This window comes from Leopardus geoffroyi, chromosome D4 (assembly GCF_018350155.1).
Source record: "Leopardus geoffroyi isolate Oge1 chromosome D4, O.geoffroyi_Oge1_pat1.0, whole genome shotgun sequence".
NCBI lineage: Eukaryota > Metazoa > Chordata > Mammalia > Carnivora > Felidae > Leopardus > Leopardus geoffroyi.
The window spans coordinates 22,387,856-22,409,969 of NC_059342.1; the positions used below are offsets into that span (position 1 = coordinate 22,387,856).

Genomic DNA, 22,114 nt, shown 5'->3' on the forward strand with positions numbered 1-22,114 from the left:
GAGAGGGAGATACAGAATCTGAAGGAGGCTCCAGGCTCTGAGCTGTCAGCTCAGGGCCTGATGCGAGGCTCAAACCCACAAACTGTGAGATCATGACCTGAGCTGAAGAACCCATAATAGATTTTTAATAATAGAATATTAGAAAATATTAGAAAAATAGAATAATATAAAAATCTCTCACACACTTGGAATTTAAACACTACCACTCTAAATAATACGTGGATGAAACAAAGATTCTGAGGGAGATTAGAAAACATTTGAATTAAAAATGAAAATACAGCATATTAAAATACTGAGATACTGCCAGAGCACCTGAGTGGCTCAGTTGATTACGCATCCAACTTCAGCTTAGGTCATGATCTTGCGGTTCATGGGTTTGAGCCCCACATCCAGCTCTGTGCTGAAGGCTCAGAGCCTGGAGCCTGCTTTGGATTCTGTGTCTCTCTCTCTCTCTCTCTGTCCCTCCCCTGTTCGCACTCTGTCTCTCTCTCTCTCTCTTTCAAAATTAAAAAAACATTAAAAGTAAGTAAATAAATAAGTAAATAAAATAAAATAAAATAATTACTGAGATACTGCCAAAGGTGTTCTTATAGGGAAATTTATATCAGTAAATGCTTATATTAGAAAATAAAACAAATTTCAAATCAATAATCTAAACTTCATCTTTAAGAAACTAGAAAAATAAATGTAAAATAAACCTAAAACAAGCAGAAGGAACCAAATAATGAAAGTAAGAACAGATATCAGTGAAATGGAAACCAGAAGAAAATAAATGAAAACAAAAGCTGATTTTCTTAAAACATCAAGAAAATGATCAATCCTCTAACAAGACTGACAAAAAAAAATTAAGACAAAATTACCAATCTGAGGATTCAGATACCAAAAGAATAAAAAAGTTCTACTATAAACAACTTTGGTACCACAACTACTAAAACTTCCTCAAGATGAAATAGATAATATGAATAATTCTATAACTATTAAAGAAATTACATTTTAGTAAGTCTCCCCCACCCCCAAAAAATCTTCAGGCCCCTATGATTTCACTGGAGAATTCTATGAAACATGTAAAAAAGAAATACTAACAATTTTAAGCAACGTCCTGCAGAAGAGGAAGGAACACTTCCCAGCTAATTTTATGGGGTCAGCATTTATCCTGATTCAAAAATGAGACAAAAACAGTACAGAGGGAAAAAGAGAAAAAGAGACAGAGAGAGAGAGACAGAGAGAGAGAGAGAACTGCAACCAAAATCCTGCATGAACATATATGCAAACATCCTTAAAATAACAGTAGCAAATCAAAATCCAGCAATATACAAAAAGATCACACCATGACTCATTGGTGTTTATCCTAGGAATGCAACATTACTTTAATATTCAAAAAACAAAGTAATCCACCATATTAAAGAAGAAAAGACACAGGATTATATTAACTGATGCAGAAGAATCATTTCATAAAATTAAACATCCAGTCATGTAAAAATTCAAAGCAAACTAGGGAGAGAATTTGCTCAGCTAGATAAAGGACACACACAAAACCCTAAAGACATCATGCTACTTAATAGTAAAAGACTGAATGCTTTTTCTCTAAGGTTGAACACAAGGCAAGAAAGTACACTCTCACTTCACCTATTCAACACTGTAATGGAAGTCCCTGCCAGTGAAATAAGGCAAGAAAAATAGCTATTCAGATTGCAGACAAAAAGTAGTACTGTCTCTATCTACAAAAACCATGATTGTTTATGTAGAATATCCCAACTTCTAGTACTAACAAATCGGTAGTGAGATCAGCACATACTGATCAATTGCACTTCTATTCACTGGCAATAAACAACTGAAAACTGAATTAAACTATATACATATATAAAACTGTGATTTTATTATGATATATATACTTTTAAATAGTTCCAAAAATTGACACAAAGGTATAAATCTAACAAAACATGTATAAGTTCTTTATGTTAAAACTAAAAAGTAATGACTGAAAAAAATCAAAGGAAACCAAAATATTTGGAGACATATTATATTCATGGATTTCAAGACTCAACATAGTTAAAATATCAGTGCTTCCCAAATTGACCTGTGTGTTGAATATAATTTCAATCAAAATCCCAGCTGGATTATTTCTTGCAGTTATAGACAAGCTTATTCTAAAATATATATTTAATGACAAAGAAACTAGAATAGCTGAGACAATTCTGGGAGAGAGTTGGAAGATTCATACTTCCCAGTTTTAAGATTTACAATAAATCTTCAGTGATCAAATCACTGTGACGCTAGTGGTAGGACAGACACATAGGTCAATGAAACTGAATAGAAAACCCAGAAACAGACCCACACAAATATGCCAATTCTCACAAAAGTGCTAAAGCAATTCAATGGAGAAAGGATGGCCTTCCAACAAATGGTATTCAGATATGCATCCATATGCAATAAAATGGATCTCAACCTAACTTTCACACCTTCCACAAAAATTAACTCAAGATGGATCACAGATTTAAATGTAAAATATTAATGGGGCGCCTGGGTGGCTCAGTTGGTTAAGCGTCCGACTTCGGCTCAGGTCATGATCTCATAGTTTGTGGGTTCGAGCCCTGCATCGGGCTCTGTGCTGACAGCTCAGAGCCTGGAGCCTGCTTCAGATTCTGTGTCTCCTTCTTTCTCTGCCCCTCCTTCACTCGTGCTCTGTCTCTCAAAAATGAATAAACATTTAAAAAAAAATGTGTAAAAAATAAATGTTTTAAAAATACATATGTGGAAAATTGTGGAAGTAAATTAACTCCACCCTGCAGGGGAAGATGTCCCCAAATAATCAAATACCTGTCCTCTCTCAAGCAACTTCAGATAATCTTTAAAAAGAACTTTAAGAATGGAGAGCCACACTGGCAGTGTGGAGCCTGCTCGGGACTCTCTCTGTCTCCCTCTCTCTCTGCCCCTCCTCTGCTTGCATGCTCTCTTTCTGTCTCAAAATCAAAAAATATTAAAAAAGAACACTAAGAAATGGCTTTATGCTATATTTCCCCCCAAGCTCCTAAATATATTAATAATATTTTCTAGGCAAGTTACCTTTTAGAATGTTATAATCTATGCATTAAGTTCTTCTGTATTTCACATTATTATTTCTTTCCAATCAAGGTGTTACTAAGCAGCAAATAACATTTGAAAGACATACTTAAAAGTAAACTAATATGTTGGAAAACTAATTACTACCCAAGGTGTCTAGTTTCCCTATCTCATAAGAATTGTGTGTGAAGATGATACAGGAATTCGGTCAACCTCAGTCAAAATGACATTGCCTCTGTCTAAGGGCGACTTAAAACATCACCCAGAATAGTAATTCAATGTGGCAACTTTTAAGTGAAATCACTTCCTGTCTGCTTACCATTGCTATTTACTAGTACTCAATTATATGTATGGACTAAGTTCATGATGATGACACATACCAGATAGTAATGATTTTTGAATACGACAAAGGTAGCACTTTTCAAACCTACGACCTGGAAGTGAAAGACTTTAAATTCCATTAATGATTTCTTGAGACAGCAGCCACCCCACTGTGAAGTCCAGGGAAAGGTGTGCATCTGTTGTTAATATATTATCTTAATGTTCCAGCCGTCTGCCCAAATAAAAACCAGGATCAGGAGGTATTAAAATAAGTGTCCTTTCAGAAAGGGAGATAGATTAGGATGTAAAATTACAGAGCCCTTTTCTAAGATTCAATAACTAGCAGAGTAAAATCTTTTCTTGCACTATGGTTACATTTTGGCTTTCTTACTACTATTTCTAGGTAGAGGACCACATTTCTGAAAGCTACTGGCATAAACAGGAAAACACTAAACCCTTGAGCTATGTTCCTAGATCATGTTTGATGGTGTATTGGGTTCAATAAGCCACATAGCAACAAGCAATCTGCCATTTGCTATTTTCCTTGATATGTAGCCTGATCTGAGCAAAGTAACAGCACATCTGATAAAACTTTTGTGGTATGGACATTTGTCTCACCTCTGCAGCCCAGAGTCTATATATAATGGCCTATGCTCCATTTTAGGAATATATTCTCATATTCCTGAAATCCCAAAACAGGTTGGATTTGTTTTGTTTTCAAACACCTTGGTTGAATATTCTGTTCTTGGAATGCAGGGCTCTTCCTTTTGGGCTTGGTCTTGGGAAACAAAACTCTAGCAGTTTCCTTCCACGCTTGCTATTGTCTTTACCTGCCTCAGACATAATCTTATATCCACAGACATGACTCTAAGTGCACCCCTGGTTGGCTTACACATCTGGCAAAACTTGTAGCGCTCTAAAAATTGCCTTCACCCTCCAGATTCATCAGCCATGTCAAAATGAGATGTAAAAAGGAAAGAGAAAGGATGATCAGAAACCAGCTCCACATCTGAACAAATGTTAAGGTTTCTTCAGACCCAATAATTTATAAGGATATGGGACTAAAAGGAAGTATTGTCAAAAATTCTTACTCTTCCTGTACAGGGATGCTTTCTGTGCTCTGTTCAGAGCATATGACACACTGAACTCTGACCTCACATAAGTCCTGTAGAGACTAATTTACCTATTGACTTAGTCTACTTGCTAGTCCCGGCACATCTATGCTTTCTACATCTCACAGTATAAAAGAGGCTAACAATTTGTAGATTATAAGCTTACACATGGTCTACATCTGAAAATGTGCCACATATTAAATAAGTATTAACACCTGGCCCCTGTCCTCTAGATGTTAGTATTAAAATTGAGAAGGCATCGCTTCTCAGCCTTTTGGCAAAGATAAAGTGTAGTATCTGTTCTTATCACTTTAAAATTGAGAAGGCATACATAGAAAAATGAAGACACAGTATAAAAAGAGGAATATAAACATATGTTCACAGAGAATGAAAGCCCAAGAGAATGACTCAGGGCAGTCAAGAAAATATAGCAGGCTATGACACAGAACACAGAGTCAAATCAAATAGAGAAATAGATAAAAGACATTACAACTCCAAATTCCTCATCCTATTAGATGCTTACAGTTAGTTGATGCACTTATTTTTTTCAATGGGTTCTTTATCTCATATTCCTCCTGTTCATGTCATTAATGGTCCTTTAGAACATTAGGAATAGAAATACTAACAGAAGAAAGAAAGAAAGAAAGAAAGAAAGAAAGAAAGAAAGAAAGAAAGAAAGAAAGAAAGAAAGAAAAAAAAAAGAAAGAAAGAAAAAACCAAAAAAAGCCAAAAAAAACCCCAAAACACCTATTCCTGAAAAAGATCAGCAGTGGTGTAGCTCTGGGGTGCTTTCTGAAGAATATTGCCTGTTCTCACTCTAGAAGTATATTATACATATATCAATTTAAGTACTAATGGATATTTAGAGCACACTCAGTGTCAGGCATGGTTCTAAACATTTGACATATACTGTATTTCATTGGTCTTAAGATGCACATTTTTTGGTCACATTTGAACAACCTCTGAAATTGGAATAGGCCTTACACATGATGGAATATAATAATTTAATTGGCAGCATTTTCTCTTTCTTGTTGGTATGTAAAATAATGCTGCAGCTTTAAATCAATAACATCTTTGCACTGATGAAATATAGTCATAATTCTAACATCAGTGTAAGTATCTACACAATCCCATGTAAAATTCCCATTTTACAGAGAAGTTAATACACTCGCCTGGTTTCACACAAGAAATAAACATGTGAGCCAGTTTTCAAACCAGAAAGTATGGATTCCAGTTTTGTGCTCTCAGCCACTCTCCACAGTACTTCTCAAATAAAACAACAACAACAACAACAACAAACAAACAGTAAAGGTAGTAAAAACAGACCTTCACTCCTCTATTAAGATCATCCTTACTGAAAAGAAATATAAAGTATCCTGTTTGTGTTCGTTTAAAACCTAAAGTATAGCCATAATAGTGTAGTTAATAAACAGTGTTTTGTCACAAGATGTTGAAGATGACCATGGGAGAAACAGAAACCTACGGGCAGTAATACAGACTCCAGTGCTTTCTATACATGGAAGGATATTGTCCATAATTATCATCTTCAATTCTTATTACAAGTTGTAAAGGAATAAGGCAGCAAAACACCTGAAAGGGATGTTGTAGAGAAGATGCCAATACTGAGTATGTGGTAAATCTGGAAATTACTTAAGGTGACTTTTGTCGACCTCAACACTACTGAGATTTTGGAACACATAATTCTTTGTTGTGGGAAATTGCTTTTTTTATTGTGGGATGTGGAACACCATCTCTAGCTCTACCCAGTAGATACCACTAATACTCCCCCAGTTATGACAAACAAAAATGTCTCTAGATATTGAAAATGCATGCTTGGAGGCAAAATCACCCTCAGTTGAAAATCACTGATTTTTAAAAAAAAATTTTTTTCCAATGTTTATTTATTTTTGAGAGACAGAGAGACAGAGCATGAGCAGGGAAGGGGCAGAGAGAGAGGGAGACACAGAATACAAAGCAGGCTCCAGGCTCTGAGCTGTCAGCACAGAGCCCAATGTGGGGCTCAAACTCACAAACAGTGAGATCATGACCTGAGCCAAAGTCAGATGCTTAACCAACTGAGCCACCCAGGCACCCCAAAAACCACTGATTTTAAGTCTCTTTTTTCTACCTAATACATTCTGTTGCATAAAGAAGACAATCAATGTTATGGCAATTATGATGGGACTCAAGGAAGAATGGAAGAAAAGGAAAGAAAGAGGGAATTAGGAACAAAAGAATTCTACAATATTTACTAATATTTATCCTCAGATAACTTCAGCTCTACACTGAAAGACTAGCTAATATACAATCCTTACCGTAAACCAAACATAAGAAAATTCACCCCTTAATGCAAAGCCCTATTTAGTAACTCTTACATGTAACTTTAGAAAGCATTTAAATAAAACGTTCAGCACAGGAGTGAAAAATAACTGCTCCCTTAGGAGTGCAATGGTTATAGATCTGATCCCTTAAGTACATTCTAGGTTTGTTTAAAAGAATTAATAAACAATGTTATTGACAGACATATGCTCATTTCATTGCGATAAAATTATAATTGAATTGATAGGTAATGATCCTTTAAATCATAAGAATAAAGCTCAAGTGGATGCTTGCATGGACCTCAAGGCAGAATTTCTTTGCATTCATCATATTACTATTGATATGCTGTCATGCTGATATTAATACTCCTGCATGATGCTATATCAATAAGGTATTAACAAAGTTTTCATATTTTCTGTCCTTATGAAGATTTTTTTGAGAAAATATAAAAGAATAGCTCTGTGCTAGCAATATAAAATAAATCTATTCCAAATGTATTCACCTATTCAATAAATACTTAAGGAGCACCAACCCAGGATTTCTGATACAATATTAAGCTTCTTCTTGAAATATATCCATAAAAATAAAAACCTAAATCTGTATTTCAGCTACGTGTAATTAATATGTTGTATTTGCTTTTATGTATTCCACCTATCTGTAAGTCAGGCTTTCTGAGCATTAGTAAAATATATAATTTAATATAAAACATATTGAGGCATCCCCCTCAAGATACGCCCTTGTTAGCTAAAATAAAAATGACTATAGTATATTATTTCAGACTTGTAAAATTACTTTCATCAACAATCTTTTTTTCTCTCTTGATGCTCACAACTACTCTGTGAGATTAAGTAGGTTCTATTTGATTACTGGTTTTATTATTACTACTATATCCATTGTAAAAATTGACAAATGAAATTTCAAAGAGATTAAGTGACTTGGCTAAGAACACTGTATGTCTAATTAGTGAGGGAAAAAATCAAGTTGTTTTTTTTTTTAATTCTAAGAATTATTTCCTTCATACTATAATGATGTTTCACTCATTTCCTTTGTAAAATATAAAATTCTTCCATTCCTTTGTAAAATATAAAATTCTTCCATTCCTGTTTTTTTTTCTAATGTTTTATTTATTTTTGAGAGAGATGGAAACAGAGTACAAGCAGGGCAAGGGTGGAGAGAGAGGGAGACAGGATCCATGAAGCAGGGTCCAGGCTCTGAGCTATTAGCACAGAGCCTAACGCTGGGCTTGAACCCATGAATCACCAGACCATGGCCTGAGCTGAAGTCAAACGCTTAACAGACTGAGCCACTCAGATGCCCCCTTGTGTACCTGTTTAAAGAACTAGATGCTCTTAGCACAGTGCTTCTCTGATGGGCGCAGAGGTCAAAATCACCTGAGTCTGCTCATCTGGGTAATTCACTATCGCACTCTTTGATAAACACTGCCTTTAAGAAATAACGTATTAACAGAAGACCATGGGGGAGGGGAAGGGAAAAAAAAAGTTAGGGAGAGAGCCAAACCTTAAGAGACTCTTAAAAACTGAGAATAGGGGCGCCGGGGTGGCGCAGTCGGTTAAGCGTCCGACTTCAGCCAGGTCACGATCTCGCGGTCCGTGAGTTCGAGCCCTGCGTCAGGCTCTGGGCTGATGGCTCAGAGCCTGGAGCCTGTTTCCGATTCTGTGTCTCCCTCTCTCTCTGCCCCTCCCCCGTTCATGCTCTGTCTCTCTCTGTCCCAAAAATAAATAAACGTTGAAAAAAAAATTAAAAAAAAAAAAACAAAAAACAAAAAACTGAGAATAAACTGAGGGTTGAAGGGGGGGTGGGAGGGAGTGGAAGGTGGGTGATGGGCATTGAGGAGGGCACCTGTTGGGATGAGCACTGGGTGTTGTATGGAAACCAATTTGACAATAAATTTCATATTTTAAAAAAGGGGAAAAAAAGAAATAATATATTCCTATATTAACACTTAAAAATGAATGAGCGCATGATATATTCCCCAGACTCAGAAAAACTCTTCAGAATGGAGGTTAAGTAAAGAAAATGTAGTAGACAGGACTGAAATAGGAGAAAAATCTGTAAAAAAAAAAAAAAAAAAAAAAAAAGTGGAAGCAGGTAGTAAAACAAATTCCACTGACTGTTTAAATTTGCTTGCAGGCATCCCTGCCACTGGGACTGTATTTAAGACTGTATTTATACTCAGCCATCCATTTTGAATTAGAAACTCCATTTCCTTCCAATTGCTTTTATAGTGATGCCAAGCACATAACCAAATTTCCAAAAATTGATTTTCTTAGTACGAACCCAATGTCAGCCTGAACTAAAGTGTGCGTCAAAGTCAGTTTTTAAAAATGTAGTGTGTCCTCTGTTTCATATCTTAAAAGTTCTTGGCCTAGACCACTTGGCAGTCCTGTAAATTTGTTAGCAATTTTTCTTTCCATGCAAGAGGACATCATACAATAACATAAGGCTGAAATTACAAGCCCACTTAACATTTCATCAGCGGAAAGGAGGAAAGAAGGGACAAAAGTACTCATTGTCTAGAAAATAGTAATGACGTTTTACATTTATATGGTGCTTTGATGTGTTCCCAAGGTACTTTCACACATATCACCTTATCTAATATAAACCTATAAGCCAGGCAGCAGGAGCCATAGCCTCATCTTGTGTTGGAGAAAATAAAAATTCAGTGATATTAAGTGCTACAGCCAAGGCCACATGCCTAGAAATAGCACAAGAGCACAGATTATTTGACTCATAAACTAGAAGATCTTTCTACATTCTCTATATAAAATACTTAAATACAACTCCCCATACTTACTCTCTGCCTTCTTTGTTATTTTCTATTCTTTCCATGGCTACAGAATGTCTACACTCTCCCAAGGTTCTGCCCTAGGCGCCTCTGCTCTTCTTCCTCTACATTCTGTCCCTGAGTTATCTCATCCGAATATTCTTTTCACTATTAATTTCCTTATTACCAAAACTATCCAAGGTTTTTTTCTCCAACTCCATCCATCTCCAACCATCTCCTTAAATATCATATAGGTGTGTCCAAGTCTATGGAGGTAAAACTGAATTCACCATATATGCCAGTAAAACTGCTTCTTCACTTACATTCTCCCTCTCATGAAGAATGACATCATCATGAACTCAGATGCCCAAGGAGAAGGTCTAGAAGTCCTCTTAGATTCTTCCTACTTGTTGCTCACTCCTCACGTCCAAACACAAAGGCACAGCTCTCGTGGATATAACCTCTGTAATGTTGTCTAATGCCTTCCTCTCTTCTCAATCCCTACTGTCACTGCCTTCTTCATCCCTTTGTTTTATCTTTCCTCAGTTATAATAATATTCTCCTAACTGGTCTCTCATTGGTTTCTCTAAGTTCTGCTGCTCATAGCTGCCAAAAAAAAATTTTTTTTTTCCTGAAAACACATCTGGTCACATTGACCCCATGCCTCCATGAAGAACATGCCAGTATTTTCAGAATCAAGATCAACCATTAGTTTAGTTCATACAATCTTTCATGATTTTTGCTTCTTCTAGCCACTATGCTGACTCATACTTCTACCCACCAATTCCTGGGTCATATGCAAACTTCACTCCAGCCATGTGGAGATACTAACAATTCCCCAACCTTATGATGTGGTTCTGCCTTCCAAACTGCCTTGAATAATTCATTCTTTATTTCCATTACTTTTACATAGTTAATTCTTTTTTCCTTTCCAGAACTCAGTTCATACCTCACATTTTCCAGAATACATTTCTCATCCATATAATCACAGTCTAACTTATATGCCCCCGCACTGTATTCCCACTTATCAAGAGTCATAAAATGTTCCTATTACTTAATCCATTTATTTATCCTAAGAAGTTTCACAATATGGTGAAAGTAACGAGCATGAAAAGTCATTGGCATATTCTAGGAAAGCATATAATTTTTAATACCTTTACCTTCCATAAGACTTCTATACTCATTATACAACAACCACTACCTCACATCACCTTCATACCTCAATTTATTTTTTTACATCTGTACAACAGCTAAAGAGTGAACATTTTAAGCTATAGTTTCCCCCTGGGAATATTGACAGTGTTGCCATCATGTTTTCTCTTCAATAATGTTTAGGCAATTATTTTGACCTATTATTGAAAATTCTATTTATTTTATAAATAACAAAAATTAGTAGAAAAGATTAAATTGCTGATACAATTGCTGATACAATTGATTAAATTGCTGATACAAAATTAGTAGAAAGATTAAATTGCTGATACAAATAAAAACACTTTTTCTACAAATGTAATAAAATTGCAAACAAAGGAAGAAATGAGGAAATTTTTAAGGTCAGGCATCCACTAGAATTTAAGTAGTTGATAATGTGTTACTGCAAATAAAAGAACAAAAGCTTTCTGTGAATAACTGTTGAAAACAGATTATCTTAAAGAAGTATAGTTATGGGTTTTATACATTTTTTTTTTTAGCTATGGGGAATGAGAAATCCCCTATTGTAAATCCTCTGCTGGGAAAAAAAAGTTAGCATATTTTCACTTGTAAAGGAAACAGATGCATATTAGCCAGAAGCATGTTTTTACTGTCTATATTTGAAGCTTAAATATGATGAAATAAACTGTGGATAGATACCAAGCTGACAAGGAGTGAAATGTGCTGGATTGTTCTTTTGTCAAGTTGTTTATATTGGGGGCAACATCTCCCAGATCCCCTAATTCCATATGGTTTCAGCTCAGAGTTGGCTAAAAGTGAAGTTGCATAAGACTTGAGAGGTGGAAATGAAACAATAGCCATTACACTCTGGATATCAACACTGGTTAGAAGCAAGTTGCCATGGTCCATGTGGTTGGTTCCAGTGTGTCATCTTTCCTACTCAGCAGCCAGCTTCCTTCCTATTGGCCATAGTAACAAATAGTGACCCCAAGCCTATCTATCAACACCACTCAGATATGAACTCAGAAAAGTAATAGCCACAAAGAGTAAATAACTTCCCATAGACTTCTACAGACAGAGAAGCAGGTGTAGGTGATCTGATTAAAAGTGTGGTTGTGGGGGCACCTTGGCAGCTCAGTCAGACATCCAACTTCAGCTCAGGTCATGATCTCGCTGTTCATGAGTTTGAGCCCCGCATTAGGCTCTGTGCTGACAGCTCGGAGCCTGGAGCCTACTTCAGATTCTGTGTGTCCCTCTTTCTCTGCCCTTCCCATGCTTGTGCTATGTCTCTCTCTCTCTCTCTCTCTCTCTCTCTCTCTCTCAAAAATAAATATTAAAAAGAAAAAAAAGTGTGGTTGAGGTCCAGCCAGAGCCAACATCAACTGCCAACCATGTGAGTGGCCATCTTGAATGTTCAGATGACTGCACTCATAAGAAAACATGAGCAAGAAGCACCCCACTCAACCCACAAAGACAGATATTAATAACAAATGTTTTAAGCCAATACATTTGAGGGTGGTTAGCAGTAGATAACTCGAGTGTTGACAGAAAAGAAGGAAATGCCTTAAACCGTGCAACATGGAGGTGACAGTTGTCATTCTTTCTTCTCAGAAGAAACAGTAGAGATAAATTACCATGGACCCAGAGGCCAAAGATTTAGAATTAAGTTTATTTTTAATTTAGTTTCTTGTAAGTGAGAATTAAAATACAAATCTGAACACTATCCAAAGCACATTTCTTTTTAGATTATGAATCTCTGCCAACAGATACAGAATTCTAAGACACTATTCACAGAGAAGTATCGAGTGAAAAGGGAATACAAGGGACTTTTCTGTAATAATCCTTATGGATTAAACTACTATTTAACCAACTTATTTTGCAAAACACCAAAAGCCAGTATGTAATCTTGGGCAATGATTAACATATATTTCTTAAATACAGTGAAAAGTAAAAAGTAAATTATTTTAATTTATGGATTGTGAATTATAAATTCTGAAAAACAATGTTCAGCTTGTCTTTCTTCTTTTTTCCCCAACTTATTGAGGTATAACTAAATACAAATGCTGAACATAATTAATGTATACTATTTGGTGAGTTTGGTTTCTTATGTTTTCTGAGAGCAAAACTAACCTATGTTACACTTTTCAGAGAAGAAGTGAAGGTGACAGAATGGATGTTATACCACTAGTATTCTGTGTACAATTATGGGAAAAAAGATCTCTTTTTTTTTTTTTTTTTTTTTTTTTTTACTGTGGTACAGAAATAGAGAAAAATAGAGACAGGGCTAGATGGCGGAGGGAAGCAGGAATAAATACAGTCTGAGAGATATTTATAATGTAAATAAAGGATGTCCTTTGTGTTTACATAATCCGGTTAATGATTTGGTTAAATGGAAAAATCATGACCCAAACAGTGAAGCTGTGTGGTTTCAGTTTCAAAGACTCATTCTGGGACGGAATAGCAGGAGTTATTAGCTCTGCACTCATGTCTTATGGGGAAGACCAGAACCAATAAAGCCATCAAACCTAAAAAGCATTCTTAAGAGAAAAAAGAGAGAGAGAGAGAGAGAGAGATTTTAAAGCTCAGGTTCTCTTGCAGTTTTCTTGTCCTTATGAAGTTAGGTATACTATACAAATTAAAATTTTTTTTTTAATTTTTTTTTCAACGTTTATTTATTTTGGGGACAGAGAGAGACAGAGCATGAACGGGGGAGGGGCAGAGAGAGAGGGAGACACAGAATCGGAAACAGGCTCCAGGCTCTGAGCCATCAGCCCAGAGCCTGACGCGGGGCTCGAACTCACGGACCGTGAGATCGTGACCTGGCTGAAGTCGGACGCTTAACCGACTGCACCACCCAGGCGCCCCTACAAATTAAAATTTTAAAACAGGTACCATTAAATTCTACAGGCCATTATAGCCAAACTAAATCCTTTTCTAACACTAAAGTAAGAAAAGGTAATTATACATTCCTTAAGACATTAACCTCAAAATTTTATTGAGCTGGGGAGAGTTCCACCAAGACCTTTTCAAAACCTATGTCAAAAGAAAGATTAAGAGCTTCTACACTATTTCTCTCTTAATATTTGGGGAAATTTTTCATTTATCCCTAAGAAATGGGGTTATACCTTTGCTATCACATATCCATAAAAAGACATCAGACAGAAGAAAAAAATGTTTACTTCCCCCACACCATCAGGCTAATTGTATACACATTAATAGGTTGTGAGTCAGGGTGAGCTGACTCCGTATTCTTACCCTTTGTTTGTTAGTTCATCATTCCCAAATCCAAAAAACACTGAGAATCATAGGTATTCACGCCCTGACATCCTAAAGAAAACAAGTCTGTGTAAGTTCTAAAGGTGTATGAAAGATACAATTAGTAAATAATTGGTCTTCCTCCTATTATTTCCTGTGGGAAAAAGGAAGGGCAAATTTTTCCGCAATCTTCATGTTATTTCAAAACATTCAGTACTGAAAAGAACCTTGCCATTTGAGAAAATTGAAGCACAATTATACACCAAAAAAAAAAAAAAAGATTTTTAATGCAAAATCGCCTACCACATTGAAAGTAAAGTGATGCTTTACAGCTAACCCCCAATGACTCCCTGTGTCATTGTTTGTTAGACTTTATTTACCAGAATGCTGTTTGAACTACTACATTCTACAGGAGATACAACAAAAGACCTTTTGTTGACACTGACCTTGACAACAACCCATCTCTTTCTTCTCCCTCACTTCCAATCTTCTAAGTTAATAGTGTAATACGAGATTTTTTTTTACATGGAGTTAAAAGAAAAACTATTTCCCAAAGGCTTCATCATTTTTCCATTTGTCATTAGCATGATTCCAAGAAGCATATGACAGAAAATGGAAGAGTTGTCCAGGAAGTTTGGATGATTAAACAATGGGATAATTTGCTGAGAGGCCCTAGGATACCACCAAGGACTTCTAAAGCATAAATCCCCCTAACAATAGTCTCCATCAGAAAATCTATCTCTAGACTGAGAAAAGTTAGTTCTCGTTTGGATTAAGGACCCAATGGAATATTTGAAACTGCACAGTTAGGCCAATTTAATTGGGATTAGAGGTTTAGGGGGCAAACAAAGAGGTCTGTGGGATTTAACTGGGCAAACTATGTCTTTGTCTCAACTGTATTATATGCTATATTCTAGCATATGATAGTGTATTGTCTCTACCTATCTATCCATCCACCCATCTATTTACCTATCAATCTATCAATCTACCAATTCATCATCTATCTATCATCTAATGAAGCCAAATAAGGTAAATAAGCCAGAAAAGTCCTCCTTCTTGAGAGGAGACAATTGTATCCACAGAAGGCCAAGCAGCCAGCAAGTTGGGGCCCTGGGAAAAGGAGGCAAGAACAAGCCCAATTACACTTCCAGGCCTTGTGCTAAAGAGCCCAAAGGAGTCTTCTAAGCTCATTTGAGTCAGACCCCCTGTACGTACGTGGGGCAAAGCAAACAACACAGAGGAGGCTTTTCGTGAAATATACTCACACCCTTGCAGCACCTAATGTAGCAGTGAGTGACTGGTCAGTCTTCAAGGATTTCAAGATACCTATCGTGACCGCACATTAGCACAACTAACAAAGGACAGCTTATGCATTTTATTTCCAAATAGCTTAGACAGCAGCGGTCCCATGTCCCAAATAAACTAGATCACCAAATGTCTTCAGTTTGAGAAAAGTTCATGTCATTTCAGTATGTTAAAGTAAAGCTTGTTTGATACAAAAACAAACAAACACAAACAAACAAACAAAACCTTTTGTCAGCCTGATTTGAGAAAAGTTAAGAGTGGAAGCAAACGTAAAAAAAGAAAACATTTTAAAAACTGACAAGCACCTCAACGTCACAACTGCCCGTGCTCAAAACCACAAGCTTCGTCACGCACGCAGGCCCCAGATATCTCCAAGTCAGGTGCCTTTGGCTCCCTGTCCCACCATCTACAATTTTTCTTTATTTTTCACCCACTCTTTCTTTTTCTTTTTTCTGTCTTAATGTCAGGTCTCAGAACCACAGCGATGCATCTCACCAAGCATCGGCTGGTCCCTCCCGAGCATATGAGATATCTCCATATTAAAGCCACAGCCCACTTCTTTCCATGCTCTGGTGCCTCAATTTGGTAATTGTGTAGTTAAAGGTCTTCTCTCACTCTAGGAAATTTGAAGGTGAGAACCACCTTGCCTTCAACTTCATTCCTACCATCTACCTTCTAACCAGAATTACAGTAGGTAGTAACCAAAAGTGTGTTGGGTTTTTAAATAAAACTCAAGAAAAAAAAATTTTCTTGAGAACAAATAAATCATTGTAGCTCAATTTATATGATGAAATAAAACTTTATAATTTGCTTTATTATTTAGGTTGAAAATTGGAATAAACATCAAAAGTGCGTGCTGATTCAATGGTAAGGATAAATAATATGTGGGCATGAATTTTCTTCTTCCAAATGAACCCAAGATAGCCTTTTCATCCTTTACATTGTGAAAAGACTGTGTGTTGATGGGATTGCTTATCATCTCCCCCAATTAAAAGTTACATCAGAAAAAAAAAATCATATGCCCTTCTATGTGTGTGTACTTCTCAACACATAAAAGTCCCACATCTTAGACACCCTACCTTAATAAAAGAACTACAAAACACATCAATATCAATTCCATTCATTTTTCAACGTTTATTTATTTTTGGGACAGAGAGAGACAGAGCATGAACGGGGGAGGGGCAGAGAGAGAGGGAGACACAGAATCGGAAACAGGCTCCAGGCTCTGAGCCATCAGCCCAGAGCCTGACACGGGGCTCGAACTCACGGACCGCGAGATCGTGACCTGGCTGAAGTCGGACGCTCAACCGACTGCGCCACCCAGGCGCCCCAATTCCATTCATTTTTAACAACCACTTTGGAAACTGTGGTGACTTTAAAACAATATTTAATGACCTAAAATGGCATCTAGCCCTTCACTATTTATGAGAATCTTGCCTTTGAATTCTAAAGAGTTAATATCAGCTAAATATAGTCTCCTGAACAGTTGATGACTCAGGAAAACCATCTATTTTATCTTCAAGATTTCTCATTACTGTGGATCATTTATGTAATCTCATTCCAGAATTACTCATTTCCATCTAAACCATAAAGCACATGCATACGTGCACATGCACACACACACGCAGACACACACACACACACACACACACACACAAATCACACAGAAATAGGAGCTATTCTAAAATAAGACAGCTGAGATTCCTTGAAAATTCACATGAATTACTTGGCTTTAGTGCAATCCTTCATCTTTAAAACCATGTAAATTATCTCAATAAACCAAAGAAAAAGGACAAAAGTTATGATTTTCTCTCCAATAAAATGTGAACTGCATGTAACTCTTCATTTATAGCCACGCTCATTGTGAGCAACTTTCCCGAGTTAGAGCTCAGAGAAATAGCACAGAGAACACATCAGCTCTCACCGCTGAACCATGACTCCCAAGCCACACAAACACCCTACTCAGCACACAGTGTACCTTTGGGGAAATTTCTACCAAGCCCATTTCATCACTTCCATAATTAGTTCAAGGAAGGTAAAAGAGCAAGTAGGCCTTTAAACAAATGGGTCAGCTTAGAAACATAGTTTTAAAGCCTCGGATTTTGAGTTTTCTTTTTAAAGAAAACTTTGAAGGCCTCTTTTGACGTTTTCGTCATCAAATAAATGATGGCAATTTCTCTTTATTATGCACTTTTAGGCTGACAGAGGTTCTCCAGATACATTTTTTTTTCTCATTTGATTGACCTGTGGGCTATGCCCAAGCCCAGCAGGTATTGTAATATCTTCATTTACAGTGAGGCATCTGAATCTCAGGTATTTTAGTTGAGTTGTCAAAATCCGCCCTAGAATGGGTGTTCAAATCAGGACTGGAAATGGATGTCTGTCTCCAATCCGGGGCTTGGCAGAACTCACTCTTTCTATATAAACAAGTATATGTTTACTTGCTTCCACTATTAAATGGTATTTGGAAATAAGGCCCTCCCAGCACTAACTATGCCTTCAGTGCCCACAGTTATTCATATTCGTCCCTAGGCACCTAATTTACTTTACAGAGTGGCTTGAGCCCAAGGGAGAGTCTGGGTCACTGATGTTTAGGGTAACTGTGCACTCCCTAGCCGTTGGTTTAATGTTTCCTATTTTATGACTCCAGGCCCAGTCCCACATCTCTGCTGGATTGCACTGTCCTGAAAAATGTTTATATGTATCCAGGGACTCCAGTAATGGGCCCATAAAAAATTCAATAAAGAAATGTTTTAATCAAAATACGCTGTCTGACATCACAGAGTCACCAGAATTCTCATTTAAAATTGGAGCGCATCGTTGAAAAACGTTGATTGCTGTTGTAACCTCACTGGTTTCTAAATGCATTCTGTTCATGCTCTGCTGTTGATGGAACTGGCTACTGATGTGTATCCTTAGAAGAACCTTTTTGTATAATGAATAAAGAATCTCAAAATATATGAAAGGGGCCTACCGTCTCTCCCAGCAATAGTGCCAAAGAAAGAAAAAAAGGGCAGCTGTCCCACTTCCTTTTGTTGGGTATAATGATCATGTGAACACCATAAAAGAAAAATATATCTTTAAGAGGAAAGAAATGTCTTTTTATTCCCCCTGAGCAACTGCACGTGCAAGTTTCTTAAAGCATCTTTTCTGTGCAAGCTGTAGGTCCTTTTCCAAGGTGAATAAAATCCCCACAAAATGCCTGCAAGGAGAGATGTTCCTGATGCTTCCCTTGGGCATTTGCTGAGCTAGCCAAAGTATGCACTCATGCTATAGATCACTTTGGCACTATTAAAGAATTACAGGGCATCACATGGTCTTGTAGGAATTAATCACTGCTTAACAGTATGTGCTCCTGTGTTTATGAAGTCATTTGGAATATCTGCATGTAACCAGTGGCTTGCTGAATGGAGTATCTGCAGGTAATGAACCATGGCATTGTGTTATGGTCGAGCTGGAGAATGTTCCAATTGGCAATTAATATGCTAACAGTGGCGATGTATTTATTTTAGGGAAACTCAGAATCATAATTTGAAACTTTTTACAAACCACACAGAGATCCTATCTATATCATAACAAAAAGCCTTCACAAAGGACTTCAAGGTGGGACGGGACAAAATCAGAGATAAATACCCTCTATCATTTTATAGCAAGTGACTCTTTAAAGGCACAGCTCATATAGCCTTATGCCCGTATTTTCCTTCAGGGACCCCTCAAAAACATTAACTAAAGAGTATATAGTAAATTTCAGTTTCTAAGTATTTGCCATCAATAAAACAGAACTGTGGGTTATGGTCTTAGCAGACCATCTTTAGCAATATTTCACTGCCCTAAAGAAACTTCGGCAAAAACAAGAAAAGGAAATTAAATGAAATGAAGTGAAAAGAAAAGAAAAAAGAGAAGAGAAGTGGGGATAAACAACTTTATACTTTACAGAAGTATGTAGGAGCTGTTTAGTGGTTAAGGGATACAGTGAGTATTAAGACCAAGTGAGGAAGTCCCTTTCTGGATTTCTCGAACATTACACAATTTTTCACTTATAAATATTTATCTTCCTAGTGTGATTCAGATGATATACTCAAGCATCAATTAGCTTCCCAATAAAAGACAAGATGTAGAAATGTGAGGATTTATGTAAGGCTGTCAAGCTGTGTGCTGCTAATTCATCGCTAGTTCAAGTTGTTTACCATTATTGTACCTCATTTTTAAAATGTTGAAGAAGGTTTTAAATAGATGCTTTTGGAATTTATATGTAACAAGTACCCTAGAGTGAGTGTACTCCAATTTTACTAGAATTCTGGTATAAGCAGTAATCAAATTGTTAAGAATTTTATATAGCTGAGGCAATGATCATCGCTCTCATTTCATGTTTTAAATTTGTACCAAGAAATGTGGGAAATAGAAAAGAAATAATTCGTGTTCCTTTCTCCACTCTGACACTTCCATGAATTATCACGTTTCCAAATAATTAGGATACAATCTCATGTGTCCTATTTGATTAGCAATTGAAATCATCGCCTTCAAATTATTCAGGATTCTTTTTTTTTTCCTTTTCAGCCAAACTTTGATCATGCCAGATTAAAGAAATAAATCCCAAATCACCAGTGATAACAAAGATATGCTCCAGGTAGCTAGCAAATTTTCCTAATTCAGGATTTTAGTGTTTAGTTGGTAACCCTCCCAAGCAAGTCTCCCAGTCCCAAAATATTAGACTCCAAAAGTATCCATTCGTACTTCTATTTACCGACTATTCTACCATCCTCTTAGTATGTGCTGGTCATATAATAATATGAAGGTCTGAGGTTAATGCGGGGAAAGGCAAAGAAGAAGGCTATACTGAACACCCACACATTGTTTTGTTAGCAAAATAAATGTCTAATTGGAGCCAGGGTTGTACTCCTCCTTAACCAGCTAGAAAGAGTGAGAGAAGGGATGTCTTTTAGGCAGTGAACGTTCAGGTCCATGACGCATTGAGAAAGGTGCGACTTGACTTATCCAGGCCTTCTTGTGAACTTTATGCCCATAAGATGTAGAATCCTTTAAAAATGACTACATATCCATTAAATCAAAGACAAGAATACCTAGTCTTTACCACTCACTTTGAATCAAACCATATTTTGTTTCTCATTCTGTTTATATCTCCCAATGCTGTCTTTGCTATCCAGAGGTGGCCAATCAGTCAACCCTAAAACTCCTTCTTTGGAAACAAATTCAGGTGAGAAATGATTTCCCTGTGCTATGGAGATCTACCTCTTGCCACGAACTTTTGCTGTAAATCAAGGAAGCAACTTCCCATGTGATCGTTTCATGCTTCACCTCTACCAAATTTTCTGTGCTCTCTGAACCCTAATTTGGAATTGAAGTTCCACTTTGTTGTATCATGGGGGGTGGGGGAGGATGTCTGGAAATGCTTTTGTGTTTAAAGGTGAGTCCCCCCCAAGTTGCCCGATGTTTCGGTCACGGGCTTGTGAAGAAAATGGAAAAGCAACCCGAATGGCTTGGCTGCCACCACACAAGTCAGAGCCACTTTCACCCCCTGCCTTCCGGCCTTAGTTTGCTCTAATGTAATCTCGTCTGCTGAAGCAAGAGGTGTGACCACTGTGTTATTATCCGCATTTCAGCTCTACACTCCGCTGGCCTAAGAGCACAGGGGTTTTCGCTCTCCAGCGTACCTCTCAATCTGATTATGCCACACTATGAAAGTGAGCTCTGGCCTCTCTACCTGCCCCTTCTGCCTCATCGGCCTATATCCTGAATGTTCCAGCAACCTCTACTAATGCCACTGTTATGCCACATTTCTCTGCAACGCAAGGGTAAATAAAAGTTACATGCCTATCAGAAAATCAAGAGTTTCAAAGTAAATATAAGTTCTCTCATCATCTCTAATTGTCACTTGCTGTGGATGTCAAACTGACAGAGTAGCAGAATCTAATTTCCTTGTTTGATTCACCATGAAATTAAACTGAACTGACAATTTTTATTTTCACCTGGCAAATTCGTCCGACACTATTTAAATCTAGCTAATCAAGTACAGTTATCTGCTGTGCACACTCATCTCCCCTACCACACCTCTGGTTTGCTGTATCTCACTTCCCGGACTCCCTCCAACAGCCGTGCATTGGATTACATTTACAGTTCTAGAAGGTGTAAAGGAATGCATGAACATAGTTAACCAAGGTGCCAGCAAATGTATCATGTCACAAAATTACTACTGAAAGATGAAAAAAAGAAAAAGAAAAGAAATAAAAGTAAAAAACAAAACTCCCAGACTGCAACCCAATTCAGAAACCCAACCAGTCAGAGGGTTTAGCAAGGCCTGTGTTCAATGGAATAGAAAATATAATTCTGAAGTTAACTGACTTTTAGGAAAACAACAACAACAACAACAAAAAAAACCCAAAAGTAAAACAAAAGCCTCTGTAAGAAATACACATCATCGTCCCAAAATAGTATTATGGTAGGAAGTGTGGGGTGTGTATTTGTCCGATGAAATGAGGCTATCTGGAGCAGGGGCCACCGATAGATGTGCTATATAATTTGAGCTTTCGAAGATAAGGATGATTCCACATCCTGGAGTCATTACACAGTGTCCCAGTTCAAGGATCTATGATTATTGTAGGGCACCAAAAATGTCTAAGTTTTGCCACTTACCGCTGGCAATTACCAGCAACCCTCGAAGGGCAGCTTCGAGGATCATCAGTGAAGGACAGAATGGACTTACTCAGTAGACAGAACAATTAAATGGGTTTCTTGATGCACAGGGAGGAGCATGTTAGCTGTACCCAATGCTAGCCGATATATCATGTCT

The 22,114-nt window shown here is 37.1% G+C and overlaps 1 long non-coding RNA gene and 1 pseudogene across 2 annotated transcripts in view; one reads left to right on the forward strand and one right to left on the reverse strand.

Moving 5' to 3' along the window:
• The window catches only part of LOC123592839, a 223,201-nt gene that overhangs the window by 35,610 nt on the left and 165,477 nt on the right, over window positions 1-22,114 (reverse strand). The gene's annotated exons all lie outside the window — the stretch shown is intronic.
• On the forward strand, window positions 4,752-4,847 carry LOC123593923 (annotated as a pseudogene).